Genomic DNA, 19,527 nt, shown 5'->3' on the forward strand with positions numbered 1-19,527 from the left:
CAGTGTCCTCATCTACAGCACTGGGAACCTACCCACCTCAGAGAGCTGGGCACAGTTCCTGGCACTATTTTTAAGTCAATATGTTTAACGGCCACACACACCAAATGTATTTAATCCTCACTCACCATGGCTCTTTATGGGAGAAAAGTAATTTGATTCAAAATGTCTCTGGACTGGCCAGATTTAGGAATCTGGAAGTCTAATTTTAGAAAATAACCTAATTTTTAGAATACTGTGGATTCTTAAACCCAGGAATTATATTTTAAGAAAATAGTATGTTTCATGGCTGAACTGGAAAGAACCATCCAAGTCAGTGGTACAAAAAAACAGAGCCACAGGACTCTGGTGTCTGAAACCTTTGACTGCCCTGCCTCTCCTCCGCCCACCTGCCTTGGTTCCAGGAGGATATGACTAGAGCAAGATGAGAGTCAGGGGAGATGCTCCCTAAACCTTCTCCAGTGAATAACGACTAAATTTAGAAGTCCTCTGCCCACTCCATCTGCAGATGTGCTGCTGACTCATGCAGCATGGTCCCTGAGCAGATTCACCCATCTGCAAAACTCTGCCCATGCCGCTGCCCAGAGCAATCTCAGTTCTCCAGACAAGAGCTCATCCCTTTCTTTGGCAAGGAAGTTAATCTTTGGGTGCTGACAGTGACAATAGGGAAACTTCTCTGCCTTTAACGCAAATATCTTCCACTGTGGCTTAACTGTGTTTCCTCTTAGCCTGCACTCCTAAGGGCACACAAGAATGTCACTAGAGTAAAATTTTGTTTTAAGCTCTGAAATATGTACTTAATTCTTATTCAAAAAGAACTGGCAATTCCAAAACTGCTTGGGAAATAAAGGTTGTTCATAATCATAATGTAGTAAAGACAAGTTCTCTGCAAGGGAATACTTCTTTTATCAATAATATGGATACTGTGATCCTTCTACTGTACCTAACATTGCTCTCTGTATCAAAGGCTAAAGTGGCTGGGGGTTAACCAAAGCCAGAGTTAATCTGGGAGTGCAGGGCCTTACAAAACAAAGTCTTCTGGGTCCCAGAATAGCCTCCAACTGTCAGCACGGCCTAGTGCTGGCTTGCAAGGCTGACCTTGCTGTTGTGTCTCAGAAGAAAACTGAAGCTACCTGTTCTCCGCAGAGCCCAGCTCCAGGAGGTTGTCAAAAGAAACCAGGCTTAGTAGAGTCTAACTCCCACAGAATTTTTTTTCTGTGTTTGCCTTAATTTCATAAAACATGATGAAAAATTGCTGTCAATTTGGGCGGAAAAAAAGAAAGACATTGCCAATTAGCTCATGCAGCCCTCAGAACAGGAAAAAACTTGAAAGCCAGGTACCTGATGAAGATTCATGTCTAGAATGTACCATTAAAACTCAACAAAAGCAATCTAATCTTGAAAATGGGAATAAAGACTTAATATGTCCCTGTGTTTACAAACAGCCAAAAGCACAAGAAAGTACTTGACATCATCAATCCATAAGGAAATCTAAATAAATACTATAGATGACAAGGTCTTTAACCCTAGCACTCAGGAGGCAGCGATGAACAAGCCTCTGCATTCCAGGGCAACCTGATCTACACAATGTGTTCCAAGAGAGTGAAGGCTGCATAGTGAGACTTTGTCTCAAAAATTAAAATAAATAGATAAATTAACAAAAATAAGTCTTTTCAGGATGTGAAAAAATTAAAACTGTGTCCATTAGTGTAGAATGGTACAGTTTCTACAGAAAACGGGATGGTGATTCTTAAAAACAAACAAACAAAAACCCTATAATTACCATCTCTATTCTATTCAAAAGTAGAGTTTGTATTAGAAAAATCAAAAGATTTGAAAGCAGTCTCAAAGAGATGTTCGTACGCCCACATTCATGGAAGCATTTTCTCACAATTGTCAAACTGTGGAAATAACAAGAGTCCGTTAACAGATGAGTAGATAAACTAGATGTGGTATTAATACAGCTCACATATTCAAGAAGGAATATGCCCCTACTGACACCTTGGTTTCAGACATCTGTTTTCCAGAACTGGGAAGAATAATTTCACGTTGTTGGGAGCCATTAAGTTTATGGTAGTATGTGACAGAAGGCACAGGAATGATCATATTGACACAGATTAGGGAATCCAAATCTAGAGTCTGCCTTATTCTCAACTTCTTGCTATATTAATTGAAAATATTAGCAGTGACTGATCCCTTCTTTTCCAAATGAAGTGTCCCCCAAAATTACACAACACTTCAAAATAATATATGAAATAAAATGGCTTAATTTTTTAACCCAAACTTTAGCTCAAATAGTAAAGCCCTGACAGTTCTAACCCTTTGTTCTCTCAGTCACAAGTGAGGGAAAGAGGGTTTGAGATAGGGTATCGTGTAGCCCAGGCTTCAAATTCACTATGCATTGGAAGATGACATTAAATTTATGATTCTCCTGCCTCTACCTTCCAAGTAGTGGGAATACGGGTTTGTGTGACCACATCCAGACTTGCTAGAGGTAGTCTGGCTGAGCACTGAAACAGAAACTAAACCTAGGGTAGGAAGCAGTACTGATAGATGAGCTCCCTGTGAACCCCAAATCTGTAAATTCAAAATCCTTTTGCTCCAGTCAGGTAACTTCAAAATATATCAAGAAATTGCACGGGTAAGTTAAAGATGGTAGTGCTATTAGAAAGTATGGACATTTCCACCATCAGCAGATCTCTCCACAAGAGGCTTGAACATATAGCCCCTAAGACTGACTGATCAGCACTTCAGTCTTGAGTACCTGTCTCTCTCTACAAACATGACACAATGTAACCGCTATTTAACTGAGAACCATTAAAGCAGTCTACTCCAATGTGACAGGTGACTCCAGCTGCTGTCAGTCCTGTGGGAAAGACTCAGAACTCCACTGGCAGAGAATGTCTGGCTCTCAGATGGTAAGAACTATATCTGACTATGTACTCACTAGTTAGGCAGGTTCTGGACACAGATCAGTGGCCTTTCAAACAGAGATGGCTAAGAGACAGCAGAAGTGAAGAATTTTCCATTAGCCACACATAGTGGCTCCTAACTCAGCACTCAAGAAAGCTGAGGCAGAAGGACTGACAAGTTCAAGGCCACCCTAGCCACATGGTTTGAGGTCAACTACAGCTGTATAAGACTCTTTCTTAGAACACAAAACAACAACAAAAATTTCCTATCAACTGTTGCACTGATTATGATTTGTTCTTGGTAGACCAGCATATTATTCCAAGACTACAAATGTTTATAAACTAAGACCAGAGAACATCTTCCTTCCTTTACCAACAAACATGGTTTGTGATATGGCCTAAAAATTAATAATACTTAAGGTTCAAAACCATGAACCTGCAAGATGTCTCTGTAGGTAAGGATGCTTACCACCAAACCTGACAAATTGAGTTTAATCCTAGGAACCCACATGGTAGAAGGAAAGAAACAACGACCACAAACTGTCCTCTGATTTCCACACTCACATATACATGTGTGTGCACACACAAATAATTTTAAATAAAGTTGGAAAGAAAAATATGAAAAAGGAGTCCATTAAAAATGACAGCACCCTCTTCAAGGCCAGCACCATCTTCATATATAACATTCATGCTCCCAACTTTTAGTCTCTACTTTCTGCTCCTGAGGTCCTAACTTTGAGGAACAATAGCTGAGGCCTTTTAGTACTGGTAAAAAGACCAGGAGTCATTTTTTTTCTTAGAACAAAGACAGGTATATATATCTGAATAACTCTAATACTTATTTTTTGTTTGTTTTGTGGTACTAAAGGACAAATCTAGGCCCAAGACTCTAGGCAAGGATCCTAAAACAGAGCTCTCATGGGCACATTCATTCATTCGTACATTTTGTTTGGAGGTGAGGCAATGAAATGGTGCTCGACACCTATGGTAGTCTGAATTGAATTGGTTCCTATAAGCTCATAGGGAGCGGCACTATTAGGAGGTGTGGCTTTGTTGGAGTAGGTAAGCCCTTGTTGGAGGAAGTGTATCACTGTGTGGGCAGGCTTTGAGGTTTCCAATGCTCAAGATACCACCCAGTGTCACAGACACTTTGTGATGCGTTGTGATCAAGATGTAGTCAGCACCATGCCTGCCTATATTCGGCCATGCTTCCTGCCACGATGACAATAGGAAGAACCTCTGAATTATAAGCGAGCCACCTCACTCAAATGTTGTCCTTTATAAGAGTTGCCGTGGTCATGGTTTCTCTTCACAGCAATAGAAACCCCAGGACAATCTGAGTCTGATCTCTAGGATCCACATGGTGGAAGAAAAAAACTGACTCCAGCAAGTTGTTCTCTGACCTCCACACAAACACCATAGCATACATACACAAACACAAACAAAAGTAATTGCTAAAAATTAATTTATTCTGTATAACTTAATGACTTATTTAATGTCACATATTCAACTGCATAACCAACTAAATAGATGCTTTCTATCAAGTAATATAGAGGCATCCAAAATAGGGTTCATGGGCTCAGGATAAGATACCACCACTTGGCTCATGAAACATTTGTAATACCTAATCCCATCTTGCTAAAAATAGTTTTAACATATACAGAGTAATTTAATATTAGTCTAATCCTCCAAATTTTGCTTGAGGAAAGCAGCCAATTAGTAAAACTGGATTGGCTACTCCAAATTAGACTAAGTATAAAATATAAACTGCAAAGACCCCACTAAAGTGCTTTCATTACCGTTCCATTATTACCATGAGTCTGGATTAGAAACCTCCTTCATATCTTGGCTACCTGTTTTAGTCACAGTCCCCCAAAGGTCTATTCTTCTGCCAACTTGGCATGTAGAATAAATTGCTGTTCCATGGAGAGGGATTTTTGTATTTAACCTCAGATCACTCTGTGCCCATAAACAAGTGTTTCACAAGCCGCAGGAGTACAGCTTGAAAGCCATGGCATGGGCAAAGCTCCACGCTGTCAAGTGAGCCTTGGGAAAAGAAGGCAGGCAGACCCAACCCAAGTTGGATAAGGCATGGAAGCCACAAAGAAATAACAGGAAGTTTAAATTCACCCAGTACAAATCAATATATAAGGTTTTATCCTAAAGAGACCTATTAAACAAAAAAAAATTCTCAGTATATTTTCAACAGGAGTTTTGTACAGCCAAACTCTGTAATACACTGGTTCATATTAGTTTTATGTCCCACATACCCCATACATTCTATACTGTAAAAGATACTAAACAAAACTGTTAGATAGCTCTATGTAGTACATTATACTAGTTAAAAGTTAAAAATTGACTACGGAACCAGAATTCCTGGATTCAAATCCCAGGCCTATCAATTAGTAGTTCTGGGATCTCTTTAACAAGTTAGTATGCTTCAGCTTCTTTACTTAAAAAATTATCATGTTAGTAATTATAAGGACTTCGCAGGGTCCCAATTAGGACAGAATGAGTTAATGTACATAAAACACTGAGCACATAGTACATAGCAAATGCTATGTAAATTTAGTTGCTATCATTACTACACATGTAATAGTCTCTAAGAGTCTGAGGTTCACTCCTTTCCACACAGGGAAATTAAAATAAATATAAATACACAAATAAATATTTACAACAACAAGCATAAATATAGTATGAACGTTACATGAGTTTCAAATAGACCACATTCAGGTTTCACTAGTAATGGAAGTAAGTGAATTTATTTAAAAAGAGGAAAAGCAATGGGCCAGGACTCCTGTGCGTGGAAAAGAGGTTTAAAACTGAGACCAGGGTTGACCATAATACAGTCTTTGGCTACAGATGCAAGTCTACTGCTGGTATTTTTTTTAAAAAAAAATCTAACAAGACAGATGTAAGTCCCAAATACTGATTCACATTGTCAAAAGAACAGGCTAAGAATGTGTCTCAGCAATCAGTGTTTTCATACTACGGAGTGTTTTTTGAGTCATGTAACAACATTTACAGACACACCCTATATTATTCCAAACACAGTCCTTGGGGGGACGCAGGAATAAAAAATGGGTAAGGTTTTGTCATTTAGTGGAGGCAAGAGAAAAGAAATGATACGATCCAATGGGATTGATGCTGCAATATAAAATGACTGATACGGACAAATCCTGTCGTATGCAGTAAGAAGCTACTAACTGGGGAGCAGAAAATGCCAGAAGACTTCTGCATGACTTACGGGTCATGAAGATAATAACTAGAAAAGCAGAGATAATGACATTTTGTAGAGGCAGCATACACAAAGGCTTGCAGAACAGAGAAAATGCCAAGTTTTTGAAATGCTAAGAATCTGGCATACTTGAACTCAGATGGAGTTAGGGATATATATGGAAATCTAAGTAATACTTCATCTGCCAGACTTGACTCTACAGACTAATGGGGAAAGCAATGGATACAGCAGGCTGGTAGCTAAGAAGGTTCTGGTACCATAACCTGTAATAAAGAACTTTACTTCTTTCCTTCAGGCAAGGGGGAGATCAGAGTGATCCTGCCAGAATGATATCCAAAGGTGTGACTGCAGTGGGGATGCAGAGATTGAACTTTTGCCTGGAAAAACTCATGGTAAAGCCACCACTCAAGGCTACTGAGGATGAGCTGCTGAAGAAAGGCACTGGCAAGGAAGCTGTGGGGAAAGGATAGATTTAAGAAGCACTCCAGAATGGATAGAATAATTAGAATGCTGGTGGTGAGAAAGAACAGCACTGAGATTTTTTTGTTTGGTTTGGTTTGGTTTGTTTTTTTGAGACAGGGTTTCTCTGTCCTGGCTGTCCTGGAACTCACTCTGTAGACCAAGCTGGCCTCCAACTCAAAGAGATCAGCCTGCCTCTTTAAAAAAAAATTTAATATTTATTTTATGTGCATTGGTGTTTTGCTTGCATTTCTGTGTAAGGGTGTTGGATTCCCTGGAACTGGAGTAACAGACAGTCATAAGCCACCATGTGGGTGCTGGGAATTGTACCCAGGTAAAGCTTGTGCCTGTGGTTAACTGTGACAACAGTGAGTTAAACAGTATTTAAGGAAGTCTTAGAGGCTGCTTCGATTTCTGAGTCTCTTTGGTTAATTTCTCTTGAAGCCTGTGTTCAGGAGCTCTATCGGTGCAGCTAACTAGCATGTCTCATAGTGACATTCTGTCAGAAAGAAAGGATGGGAGGAGAAGATGGAGAGAGAAGAAACCCAAATAGGGTATGGTGATAAGTGCCCATAATCCTAGCACTTGTGAGGCTGAGAAAGACCTAACCTCAAAAAGACCAAAGAATGAGCAATGAGATAGCTCAGTGGGGGTGGGTGTTAGTTGATAAGCCTGGACCCAGGAACCCACACAGTAGAGAGAGGACTGACTTCTAACTTCCACAGACACACACACATATTTGTGTATGTGTGTGTGTGTAATAAATCTATATTTTAATTAAAAAGGTAAAAGAAGATGCCCAGTGGGTAAAGTGTTGGCTTTTGAAAGCATGAGAACCTGAATCTGCGTCTCCAGCCACATGTAAAAGCAAGGTCTGGTAGCTTGTGTCTGTAAATACCAGCACTGGGGAAGGCTGGGAACAGGGGTGGGCAGATTTCAGGGGTTGGTGGGCCAGCCACCAATCTGTCTGAAATGGCAAACTCCAGGTTCATTAAAAACCATGTCTCAAAAAGCAAGGTGGAAAGTCATAGAGGAAGATACCATGAGTCAATGTTCGACCCCCTTAAGCACATACAGAGGTGAACACATAACACTCACACACTCATGCATGCATGCTCACATATGCACACAATGATGACAACGAACTCTATATTCAAGACTCCTTTTTTAAAATATCTGGGGTGGCAGCGATAGCTCAGCTGTTAAAGAGGTCCTGAGGACCAGATCCAATTCCAGCACCCATACGGTAACATCTATCACTCCAGTTCCAAGGGATCCAACTCCCTCTTCTGACCTCAGAGGACAATGTATGCATGTGGTACACAGACACATAAAAACGAAAACAAATAAATCTTTTCTATAAAAAAATAGAATACTTGTGTCAGTACTGGAGGTACAGACTGGTAGGCGTGGACTAGAGGCTGATTCTCTGAGCAGAGCGTGAGGACAGACACCCTACCATGACCCTTCCCACTCTAGCCTGCATTATTATTAATCCATTCCACCCGCCCTACTCACTGGGCATTTTCTCAAAGGTAGCAAAGTGGAAAGATTTTCACAACAAGCATACACATACCAAGAAAGTACACAGTTAACACTATACCACACTTGCTTTAATCAAACCAGTTCCTTTATCCAATTATCACAGTTCAGATATAATTTCTCCACATTCTTCACGAAATGTACCAACAACATTTCAATATTTGTTTGCAGAATAAGTCTTCTTTTTAAATAAAATTTGCATATAATAAAAACCACAAGTCTGATATCTGCATTTTTTTAATTTATTTATTTATTAAAGATTTCTGTCTCTTCCCCGCCACCGCCCCCCATTTCCCTCCCCCTCCCCCAACTAAGTCCCCCCCAGCCCGAAAAGCAATCAGGGTTCCCTGTCCTGTGGGAAGTCCAAGGAACCCCCACCTCCATCCAGGTCTAGCAAGTTGAGCATCCAAACTGCCTAGGCTCCCACAAAGCCAGTGCGTGCAGTAGGATCAGAAACCCATTGCCATTGTTCTTGAGTTCTCAGTAGTCCTCATTGTCCGCTATGTTCAGAGAGTCCGGTTTTTTCCCAGGCTTTTCCAGACCCAGGCCAGCTGGCCTTGGTGAGTTCCCATTAGAACATCCCCATTGTCTCAGTGTGTGGGTGCACCCCTTGTGGTCCTGAGTTCCTTGCTCGTGCTCTCTCTCCTTCTGCTCTTGATTTGGACCTTGAGATTTATGTCCGGTGCTCCAATGTGGGTCTCTGTCTCTGTCTCCTTTCATCGCCTGCTGAAGGTTAATATTCAGGAGGATGCCTATATGTTTTTCTTTGGGTTCTCCTTATTTAGCTTCTCTAGGATCACTAATTATAGGCTCAATGTCCTGGTTTATGGCTAGAAACCAAATATGAGTGAGTACATCCCATGTTCCTCTTTTTGGGTCTGGCTTACCTCACTCAGGATAGTGTTTTCTATTTCCATCCATTTGCATGCAAAATTCAAGAAGCCCTTGTTTTTTACTGCTGAGTAGTACTCTAATATGTATATATTCCATACTTTCTTCATCCATTCTTCCATCGAAGGGCATCTAGGTTGTTTCCAGGTTCTGGCTATCACAAACAATGCTGCTATGAACATCGCAGAGCATATACTTTTGTTGTATGATAAGGCCTCTCTTGGGTATATTCCCAAGAGTGGTATTGCTGGGTCCAGGGGTAAGTTGATCCCGAATTTCCTGAGAAACCGCCACACTGCTTTCCAAAGTGATTGCACAAGTTTGCATTCCCACCAGCAATGGATAAGTGTACCCCTTTCTCCACAACCTCTCCAACAAAATTGGTGTTTTTTTTTTTTAGCCATTCTGACAGGTGTAAGATGGTATCTTAAAGTTGTCTTGATTTGCATTTCCCTGATCGCTAAGGAAGTTGAGCATGACCTTAAGTGTCTTTTGGCCATTTGAAGTTCTTCTGTTGAGAATTCTCTGTTCAGCTCAATGCCCCATTTTATAATTGGGTTGATTAGCCTTTTACGGTCTAGTTTCTTGAGTTCTTTATATATTTTGGAGATCAGACCTTTGTCAGTTGCGGGGTTGGTGAAGATCTTCTCCCAGTTGGTGGGTTGCCTTTGTGTCTTAGCGACAGTGTCCTTTGCTTTACAGAAGCTTCTCAGTCTCAGGAGGTCCCATTTATTCAATGAGGTCCTTAATGTCTGTGCTGCTGGGGTTATACATAGGAAGTGGTCTCCTGTGCCCATGTGTTGTAGAGTACTTCCCACTTTCTCTTCCATCAGGTTCAGTGTGTTCGGACTGATATTGAGGTCTTTAATCCATTTGGACTTGAGTTTTGTGCATGGTGATAGATATGGATCTATTTTCATTCTTCTACAGGTTGACATCCAGTTTTGCCAGCACAATTTGTTGAAGATGCTCTCTTTTTTCCATTGTATACTTTTAGCTCCTTTATCGAAAATCAGGTGTTCATAGGTTTGTGGGTTAATGTCAGGGTCTTCTATTCGATTCCATTGGTCGACTTCTCTGTTTTTATGCCAATACCAAGCTGTTTTCAATACTGTAGCTCTGTAGTAGAGTTTGAAGTCAGGGATGGTAATGCCTCCAGACGATCCTTTGTTGTGTAAGATTGTTTTGGCTATCCTGGGTTTTTTATTTTTCCATATAAAGTTGATTATTGTCTTCTCCAGATCTGTGAAGAATTTTGATGGGATTTTGATGGGGATTGCATTGAATCTATAGATTGCTTTTGGTAGAATTGCCATTTTTTACTATGTTGATCCTCCCAATCCAAGAGCAGGGGAGATCCTTCCATTTTCTGGTGTCCTCTTCAATTTCTGTCTTCAAAGACTTAAAGTTCTTGTCATATAGATCTTTCACTTCCTTGGTCAGAGTTACCCCAAGATATTTTATGCTATTTGTGGCTATCGTGAAAGGTGATGCTTCTCTAATTTCCCTCTCTGTTTCCTTATCCTTAGTGTATAGGAAGGCCACTGATTTTTTGGAGTTGATCTTGTATCCTGCCACATTACTAAAGGTGTTTATCAGCTGTAGGAGTTCTTTGGTAGAGTTTTTGGTGTCGCTTATGTATACTACTATCATATCATCTGCAAATAACGAGAGCTTAACTTCTTCTTTTCCGATACGAATCCCCTTGATCCCCTTATGTTGTCTTATTGCTATTGCTAGAACTTCAAGCACTATATTGAAGAGGTATGGAGAGAGTGGACAGCCTTGTCGTGTTCCTGATTTTAGTGGATGGCTTTGAGTTTTTCTCCATTTAATTTAACGTTAGCTGTCGGCTTGCTGTAAATAGCTTTTATTATATTTAGGTATGACCCTTGTATCCCTAATCTCTCCAAGACTTTTATCATAAAGGGGTGTTGAATTTTGTCAAATGCTTTTTCAGCATCTAATGAAATGATCATATGGTTTTTTTCTTTCAGTTTATTTATATGGTGGATTGCATTGATAGATTTTCGTATGTTGAACCAGCCCTGCATCTCTGGGATGAAGCCTACTTGATCATGATGGATAATTTTTCTAATGTGTTCTTGGATTTGGTTTGCCAGTATTTTATTGAGAATTTTTGCGTCGATATTCATGAGTGAGATAGGCCTGTAATTCTCTTTCTTGGTTGGGTCTTTGTGTGGTTTTGGTATCAAAATTTGGTATCAATATTTGTTTGCAGAATAAGTCTTCTTTTTAAATAAAATTTGCATATAATAAAAACCACAAGTCTGATATCTGCATTTTTGACAAATGTCCACACCTGCTGGCCACACTGCAGGTGTCTGAGTTGATTCTCTGAGGCATCTGACCCTTTGCACAAAACAATGTTTCTTCTGTACTACTCTGACCTCAGCATAGTCCACAACCAAGGAAATGTTGACTTCCCTTATACAGCATCTAACCCCTGTGGGATCCTAACAGTGCAAATCTACATACAACCAAGTTTGCACCTGATAATACACATTGCACCTCTGTAATTGAAAGAAAAGACATTAGTGGACAAGATTAAACAACTTGCTTAGTCCTGGAAACATCAAGCTCAACAACGTAAGCCCTACAGGGGAGAAGAGGAACGACTGATACAAGGTGATCAAAACACAGACATCCCTTGAGTACAAACACAGAAGAACTAGACTTTACACTCCCTAAGCAGCGTGGCACTGAACTCACAAGGGAAGCTTCTGGAATTTAACTGGTTAGAAAAGCATTTCCAAGTTCAAGAATAAGAAAATGGCTCCAAGAACAGAACAAGGATAGCAGGAGGAATCTGGTAGAATAATACTGACAAGCAGGAAGGAATTTGAAAAAGGGTTCAACATCTGTTTTAAGGCAAAGACTTTCTATTTTTTGCCAGAAGTGCAACAGCATCTATGGGAATGAAAAAAAAAAGAAATGTCTCCTGTCTCTTTTGATGGGAAGTGCTTACTTATCTGCAATCCAATCCAAGCCTCCTGAACACTTCACCGGCAGTGGCTCAGAGTCAGGCAGAGCTTGCCAAACTGAATTTCAGACGCTGTTGCAAAGGTGACAACTGCTAGGGAGAGATCGTGTGTTGCCTTGCTCCTTTAATCTCATTTATGGAGTGGCCTCAACTGCAAGCTCTGAGCAACTGTCCATCTAGGACAGAGGTAGAGGGCAAATCTTAGAAGAGAATGGAGACATTGCAAGGTACTGTACAGGCAGAAGCCTTGACTTTGTCACAGCTCAGTCTATTTAGATTTCCTGGTATAAGATAGCCAACTTTCCTTTATTTCAAGTCGATGTAAAGACACAGAAGATGAATATAAAAACAAAATTTTTAGGGCTACTACATGGGGTATAAAGTTTAGTAACAGAGCATTTGCCTAGTATACAAGAGGCCTTGGATTTAATCCACAGCACCATAAAGGGAAGGAAAGAAGGGAGGCAGGGAGGAAGGCAAGGAGGAAATGAGGGAAACATTTGTACATTAATCCAACTATTGTTATTAATATATGATCACTGTGTTTTATAATTTAAAAAACGTAGGTAGGTGTGGTAGCTAAGTGTGTAACCCCAGTCCTTGGAAGGCCACAGCAGAAGGATTGCCATTAGTTTAAAGTCAGATTAGGCTGTGAAGAGGGAAGCAAAGCCATAGGGGTGAGGTGGCATCATGCATACGGGTGGCATCATCAGTGAGAAAGGGAAAATGATTGGCTGAACGGTGAAGTACACAGACGGTATTAAATGATCCTTTCAGAGCAAAGACAGGGACACACAGTAGTGTTTGAAACAATACTAAGAACTTAATTTAATTATATGGTTAAAATCTTGCTCTATTTTCAGTCATTTAGATGTAATTAGAGAAATCCAGAGTCAGGCTCATTCAGTGAGAATTCTGCCAGGTAAGTTCAGAGACAAAAAGTGTCTTTGAAGTAAACATAGAATCTAGGCAAGTGAGGGCAGAGATGGAGCTTGGCTTGCAGAGGGTTTGTCTTGCATGAAGAAGCCCTGAGGCTGATCCATCCACCAGGTGAGGGAGGGCACACACCTATAATCCCAGCATCTGCGAAGGTACAGGCAAGAGGACCAAAAGTCCAAGGTCATCCTTGGCTCTACAGCAAATTTTTTTTTTTTTTTTTTTTTTTTTTTTTTTTTTGGTTTTTCGAGACAGGGTTTCTCTGTGGTTTTGGAGCCTGTCCTGGAACTAGCTCTTGTAGACCAGGCTGGTCTCGAACTCACAGAGATCCGCCTGCCTCTGCCTCCCGAGTGCTGGGATTAAAGGCGTGCGCCACCACCGCCCGGCTCTACAGCAAATTTGAAGCCACTTTGTGGGTGTTTGTTTGTTTGTTTGTTTGTTTTGAGATAGGGTCTCATAAAGCAAACAAATGGCAATCTAAGCAAGACAACAACTTCTGATGAATTAGAAAGAGACGAAATGGGACAAAGAATTCATATTAGATGCTCTAATAAAAATGTAAATAAGGGACTCGATCTGGCATGTAATTGTCAAAGGGTCAGCTGTAGAGTAGGACAGTCTTGGTTGGAAATGGACCATGGAAGTAGATGACGAAGTCTCAGTAGAGACATAAATCACACAAGATGCAGAAGGTAAAAAAGAATTAGTGTGTTGGTTAGTCGCAAAGTAAAGGTGAAGCTAAGTCTTTGATGAATGAAGGGATAAGAAAATGCCATAATCAAATGGCATGAGACAGAAAGGAACAAAAGAAAAACTAATTTTATAAGAGGCTATGAGAAGCCAGGCGGTGGTGGCGCACACTTTTAATCCTAGCACTTGGGAGGCAGAGGCAGGCAGATCTCCATGAGTTTGAGGCCAGCCTGGTCTACAAGAGCTAGCTCCAAGACAGCTAGGACTGTTACACAGAGAAACCCTGTCTCGAAAAACCAAAAGCAAGGGGAGGTATGGGAAGTAATGTTCAGGAAGTGACAGTGAGAAATACATGGTACTAATCCTACTTCTTGACATTCTGTTATATGAGATCTGGAAAAGAAAACCACTTGAGAAATCTTACGGGGTTTTTTTTGTCTGTTTTTGTTTTTTTTTTAATTACTACCTTTGCTCCCAACTCCCAGCCCCAATATATATATACACACATATATATTTTTAATGGAAATCTAAGGACTGGAAAGATGGCTCTACAGTTAAGAGCACGGGCCGCTCTTCGATAGGACCAACATTTGGTTCCAAACTCCCACATGGCAACTAATAACCATCTGTAACTCAAGTTCTAGGGGACAGAATGCCCTTTTCTGGCCTCCTCAGACACTGCATATGTGTGGTACACAAACATACATGCAAGCAAAACACTCATACACATAAATCTTTTTTAAAAATGAAAATCTAATGGTGACAGTTTCCCAAACTCACTGAAAGGTCTCAGGGAGTTCAAGGACACACTGAGATTAACCCTTGAGGGTAAGATGTCTATTAAAAGAGTTATTAATTGTCATAGACTGACAGGTAGGCAATAGGAGTGCTGAAGGAATCTAAGATCTTCACTAGTAACAAAATAGAGTTTTTGGCATGTCCTTGGCTTCTCAGCTTCCAAAATGGTTAGTCAAAACAAGCCTTTTGTCTTTATAAATTACTCAGTCTCCGATACTATTACTGCAACAGAAAATGAGCTGAGACACCCCTGTCTACACAGGTATGTTTTTCATAAGTACAGAATTTTTAAAAACATAAATGGAGACATAGACATAATCTATGCATTTTCTATGAGAAGGTTTGCACTTGTAATATCCATGATAGCCTTTCCATGATAGACTGGTCTATATATCTGTTTTATTAATAACCATAAAATATGTCCATACTTTGAATATATACTGTATTTCATCATCTCCCTGTTTCTACATCAAGCTAATTTTTGTTGCTATAAATAATGAATGAAAGAGCACTTCTGGGACTAAGAGTTCAGTAATGGCAGAGCACTTGTCCAACATGTGCAAGCCCTCCCTTTGGTATAATAAATAATAGATACTAAATAGCATTTCTGCACATATATCTTTGTACACAATTAAACACTCTTGAAGGAAAATTATATTGCTTTATAAATGCTGCCAAATTACCTCTGAAGAGGATTTACCTGTCTATAAGGCAGTATTTGAGACTATTTATCCAAATCCATCTCACTATCCATACCTAACAGATACAATTTTAAATTTTCTGTTAAAATACTAAATAAAAAAGCAGTATGCATTTTGTCAATAATGAAATTGAACAGTTTTGGGGCTGGAGAGATGGCTCAGTGGTTAAGAGCATTGCCTGTTCTTCCAAAGGTCCTGAGTTCAATTCCCAGCAACCACATGGTGGCTCACAACCATCTGTAAAGAGGTCTGGTGCCCTCTTCTGGCCTGCAGACATGCACACAGACAGAATATTGTATGCATAATAAATAAATTTAAAAAAAAAGAAATTGAACAGTTTCTCACATGTAAAGCAGATTTATTGAAGTAAGAACCACATGATACCATTTACCTATTTAAAGTATGTAATTCAACTATACACTGAGGTTTTGAGGGTATTTTTATATCTATTTTAAATATTAATGTTTTTGCTTACATGTATGTCTATGTACTATTTGCATGCCCAGGGTCCAAGGAGGTAAGAAGCGGGTCTCAGATCTCTTGGGACTGGAGATGGCTGTGAGCTGCCACATGGGTGCTGAGAAAAAAAAAAACCTGGGTTCTCTGCAGGAGCAACAAGTACTCTTAACCACTGAGTTATCTCTCCAGCCCATTCATTTCTCTTTTATATACCTACAAGTACACTGGCTGGACCCAACGATACTTTAAATTTATACTTCACTGTTTAAGGAATATCCATTTTTTTTAGTAATTACAGCATCTTAATTCCTGCCAACATTATATGAAGGTTCTTAATTTTTCCATGCCTTGCCAACATTTGCTATCTTTTTTACTTTTTATCATTTTGATTTATTTTGCATATATGTGCAAGTGTGTATGTGTCATAAGGCATGTGTGGAGGGCAGAGAACAACTTGGGGAGGTTGGTTCTCTATTTCTACCATGTGAGTGCCAGGGATCAAACTCAGGTCATCAAGTTTGGCAGCCAACAGCATTATCCACTGAGCTATCTTGCCAGTCCATTTTATGACTTTTTAATTCTAGCTATCGTAATGACTAATGGCAACAGAGATGTAAAGTGATGTCTCACTGTGGATGCTTGTTTTGTTGTACTGGATCAAAACAAGGGCTTCTTATGTACCAATGAAAGTCTTCTGTCATTGAGATGTACCCCCAGTCTTCTCATAGTGGTTCTGACAGTTTATACTATCAATTTCACAGGCTCTAGAATCATTAAGGAGACAAGCCTCTGAGCATGCCTATAAGGCTGATTCAGATGGGAGACCCACCTTAACTGCAGACCATTCATGTCAGAGTCCTGAACTGAATGAAAAGAAGAATGCACGCTAAGCAAGAGCATTCATCACTCTGCACTTCCTGCTTAGGAATGCAATGCGACAGTTGCCTCAGGCTCCTGCTGCTATGACTCCATGGCTGCGATGGATGTATCCTCTCTACAAGTAAACCTTTTCTCTTTCAAGATGCTTCTTGTTGGGTTTGTGTTACAGCAATAAGGAAACGTTCTAGTTTCACTCTGCAGCTATGACTGAACTACTCTGACCAAATGCAATTTAGGAGAAGGAAGCAGTAACTGCCTTTCCCTTCCAGGTCACAGTCCATCATTGCGAGAAGTCAAAGAAGGAACTCAAGCAGGAATCTGAAGCAGAAACTATGGAGGAACACTGCTGGCTCATTAGCTCAAGCTTAGCTAGCTTTCTTATACAGCCTGGTCTACAAACCTAAGAAATTATGCTCCCACAGGAGGCTAGGCCGCCTACATCAAATTATTATTACTATTAATAATCAAGACCCCAGAGGTATGCTCACAAATCAATCTGACCTATAGATGGTTCCTCCAGTTGGGGATCTCCTGTCAGATGACAGTAAGCTTGTCAAGATGACAAAGCTAACCACAACACGAAATTAACTAGAACAACCATTGTTGTTCAACAGCTTTTTTTTATGTAATATTTTTATTAGTCTAAGATCTTATCAGAACATAGAAGAAACACGTGTTATAAGTTGGTGAATACTTTGGTTATTATTTATTTAAGATTTCTGCCTCCTCCCCACCACCGCCTCCCATTTCCCTCCCCCTCCCCCAATCAAGTCCCCCTTCCTCATCAGCCTGAAGAGCAATCAGGGTTCCCTGCCCTGTGGGAAGTCCAAGGACCACCCACCTCCATCCAGGTCTAGTAAGGTGAGGATCCAAACTGCCTAGGCTCCCACAAAGCCAGTATGTGCAGTAGGATCAAAAACCCATTGCCATTGTTCTTGAGTTGAACATCTTTTCGTAGGTTTCTTGGGCACTTGCACCCATCTCTTCATTGGAGATGTGACTTTATCTATTTAAGTGAAATATTTGAGGTTTTATTACTAATTTATAAGAGTTTTTTATATAATCTAGACAAAAGTTACTTATCAGCTATTCAATTTGCCACTATTTTCTCCCATTCTGTGAGTTGTCAACATTCTTTTTTAATATATGTTACGTGTAGGGTATTTTACCTGCATATATGTCTGTTTACTGCATGCATGCTTGGTGTCCACAGAGGCCAGAAGAGGTGGCTGGATCCCCTGGAACTGGAGTTACAAACAGTTGTGGACCATCACATGAATAATGGGAATTGAACCCAGGTCCTCTGAAGGAAAGCCAGTGCTCCTAAACACTAAGCTAACTCTCCAGCCCCCCAATACTCTCTTGATAATGTCCTTTTCAAGTATTAAAGTGAGTCCAAACTATGTGTTATATTTTGTTGCCCAAACTGTGGTACCATAAAAAAAATTCTTTTCTAAACCAGAAGTCATGGAGAACATTTGTTTTTCTCCTAAGACTTTCAGATCTTTGACCTAATTTGAGTTAAATGTTATTTATGATATGAAGAGTCTAACTTCATTCTTTTTAAGGTTTATTTATTTTCTTATTATTATTCGTGTGTGTTCCCATGCGTGTGTGCACGCGTGCATATGTGTGTGGAGAGAAAGAGAGATCGAGAGAGAACACTACTCATGTTCAAGTACCTACAGAGCCCAAAAGAGGGCATCAGCTCTACAGGAACTAGAGTTAGAGGCAGGTCTGAGGTCATACAAGCAAGTGCTTAGAGACAGTTTAAGGTCCTCTGAACAGAAGGAAGTACTCTTAACTACCAAGCCAACTCTCTCTAGTCCCCAACTTCACAATTTCATACTTTACATGCAAATATTCACTTTTTCCAAGAACCATTTGTTGAAAATACTATTCTTCCCTATCTACTAGTGTTGGACACCTTTATTGGAAATTACTTAACCACTTACAGACTCTCAATTCTACATCAATGATTTTTCTGTCTACTTTGAGCTAATAGCACAACGCCTTGATCTACAGGATGTTAGAAAGCTGGAGTCTTCTCCTCTGTTCTTTAAAGGATTGTTTTGGCTGTCTCAGTTCCTTGCGACTCATGCTGTATTTTCTATTAACTGTATAGATAACTGCAATTAACCTTTCCTTTTCCCATTTAGATAACAATTTTTAAATTGTTGGGTAGAAAAAAATCAATATTCTGGATAAAATCCTTGAAAAACAAAACTTTTTTCTAGTCTGTCACTAATCTTTCAAGTAAAAGAAATCTATATTTTATTAAGCAGAATTTTGAGTTTCATTTTGTATATGAAACCTTTTTTCTTTCCACAGCTTACTAGCTTTCTAATAACAAAATATTCATTTGTATTTCCTTATAAAAATTAGGATGTTTTACCTATAAATGTCTGTGTGTATATGTGAGTGTAGCTGCATCATTTAATTCTTTGAGACTTGTTTTTGTAGATGGTAAGAGGTTTTTTACCTGCAGTAGAATGTTAACTTACACCAGTTTCATCCTACTAACTTCAAATTTCACTTTTTTAAAATTAAATTCTCATACAATGTCTTTCATTGACTATTTATCTATTCCTTCAATAATATTACAGGTTTTAATGGCCTCACTACACTACATGTCTCTACAAGGCACACCGTACTGAGCTTCAGGGGAATTTTGTTGACTAATTCTGCAAATTAATTCTTTCAGATGAACTTCACAATTAGCTATTTCCCTGGAAACAAATTTACATAAAAATTTTGAGTAGGATTGTGCTTACTTTATAATGAACTTAATAACAGAAAATACTAGGAAGCCCACAACGTAGCAGCAATTACTTGAAACTCTTCCGTGTGTTAACTCAGTCCTGGCACCCTCAGGTACATGCGGCTGCAGCACTGTCACTCGCAGTACAATTGCGACAACAGCGCGTTCTGACGATGCTGCTAGCATTCCTACAGCAGCAGGCATCTTTTTATGTTCTTCAGTAAAATATATATTTTCTTCCTGCAGAACTGGCACAGTTC

At 39.7% G+C, this 19,527-nt stretch overlaps 1 protein-coding gene across 3 annotated transcripts in view; it reads right to left on the reverse strand.

Moving 5' to 3' along the window:
• Nucleotides 1-19,527, reverse strand: part of Ppp1r12b (protein phosphatase 1 regulatory subunit 12B) — a 215,841-nt gene that overhangs the window by 165,238 nt on the left and 31,076 nt on the right. The gene's annotated exons all lie outside the window — the stretch shown is intronic.

Source organism: Microtus pennsylvanicus, chromosome 10, assembly GCF_037038515.1.
Source record: "Microtus pennsylvanicus isolate mMicPen1 chromosome 10, mMicPen1.hap1, whole genome shotgun sequence".
Taxonomy (NCBI): Eukaryota; Metazoa; Chordata; class Mammalia; order Rodentia; family Cricetidae; genus Microtus; species Microtus pennsylvanicus.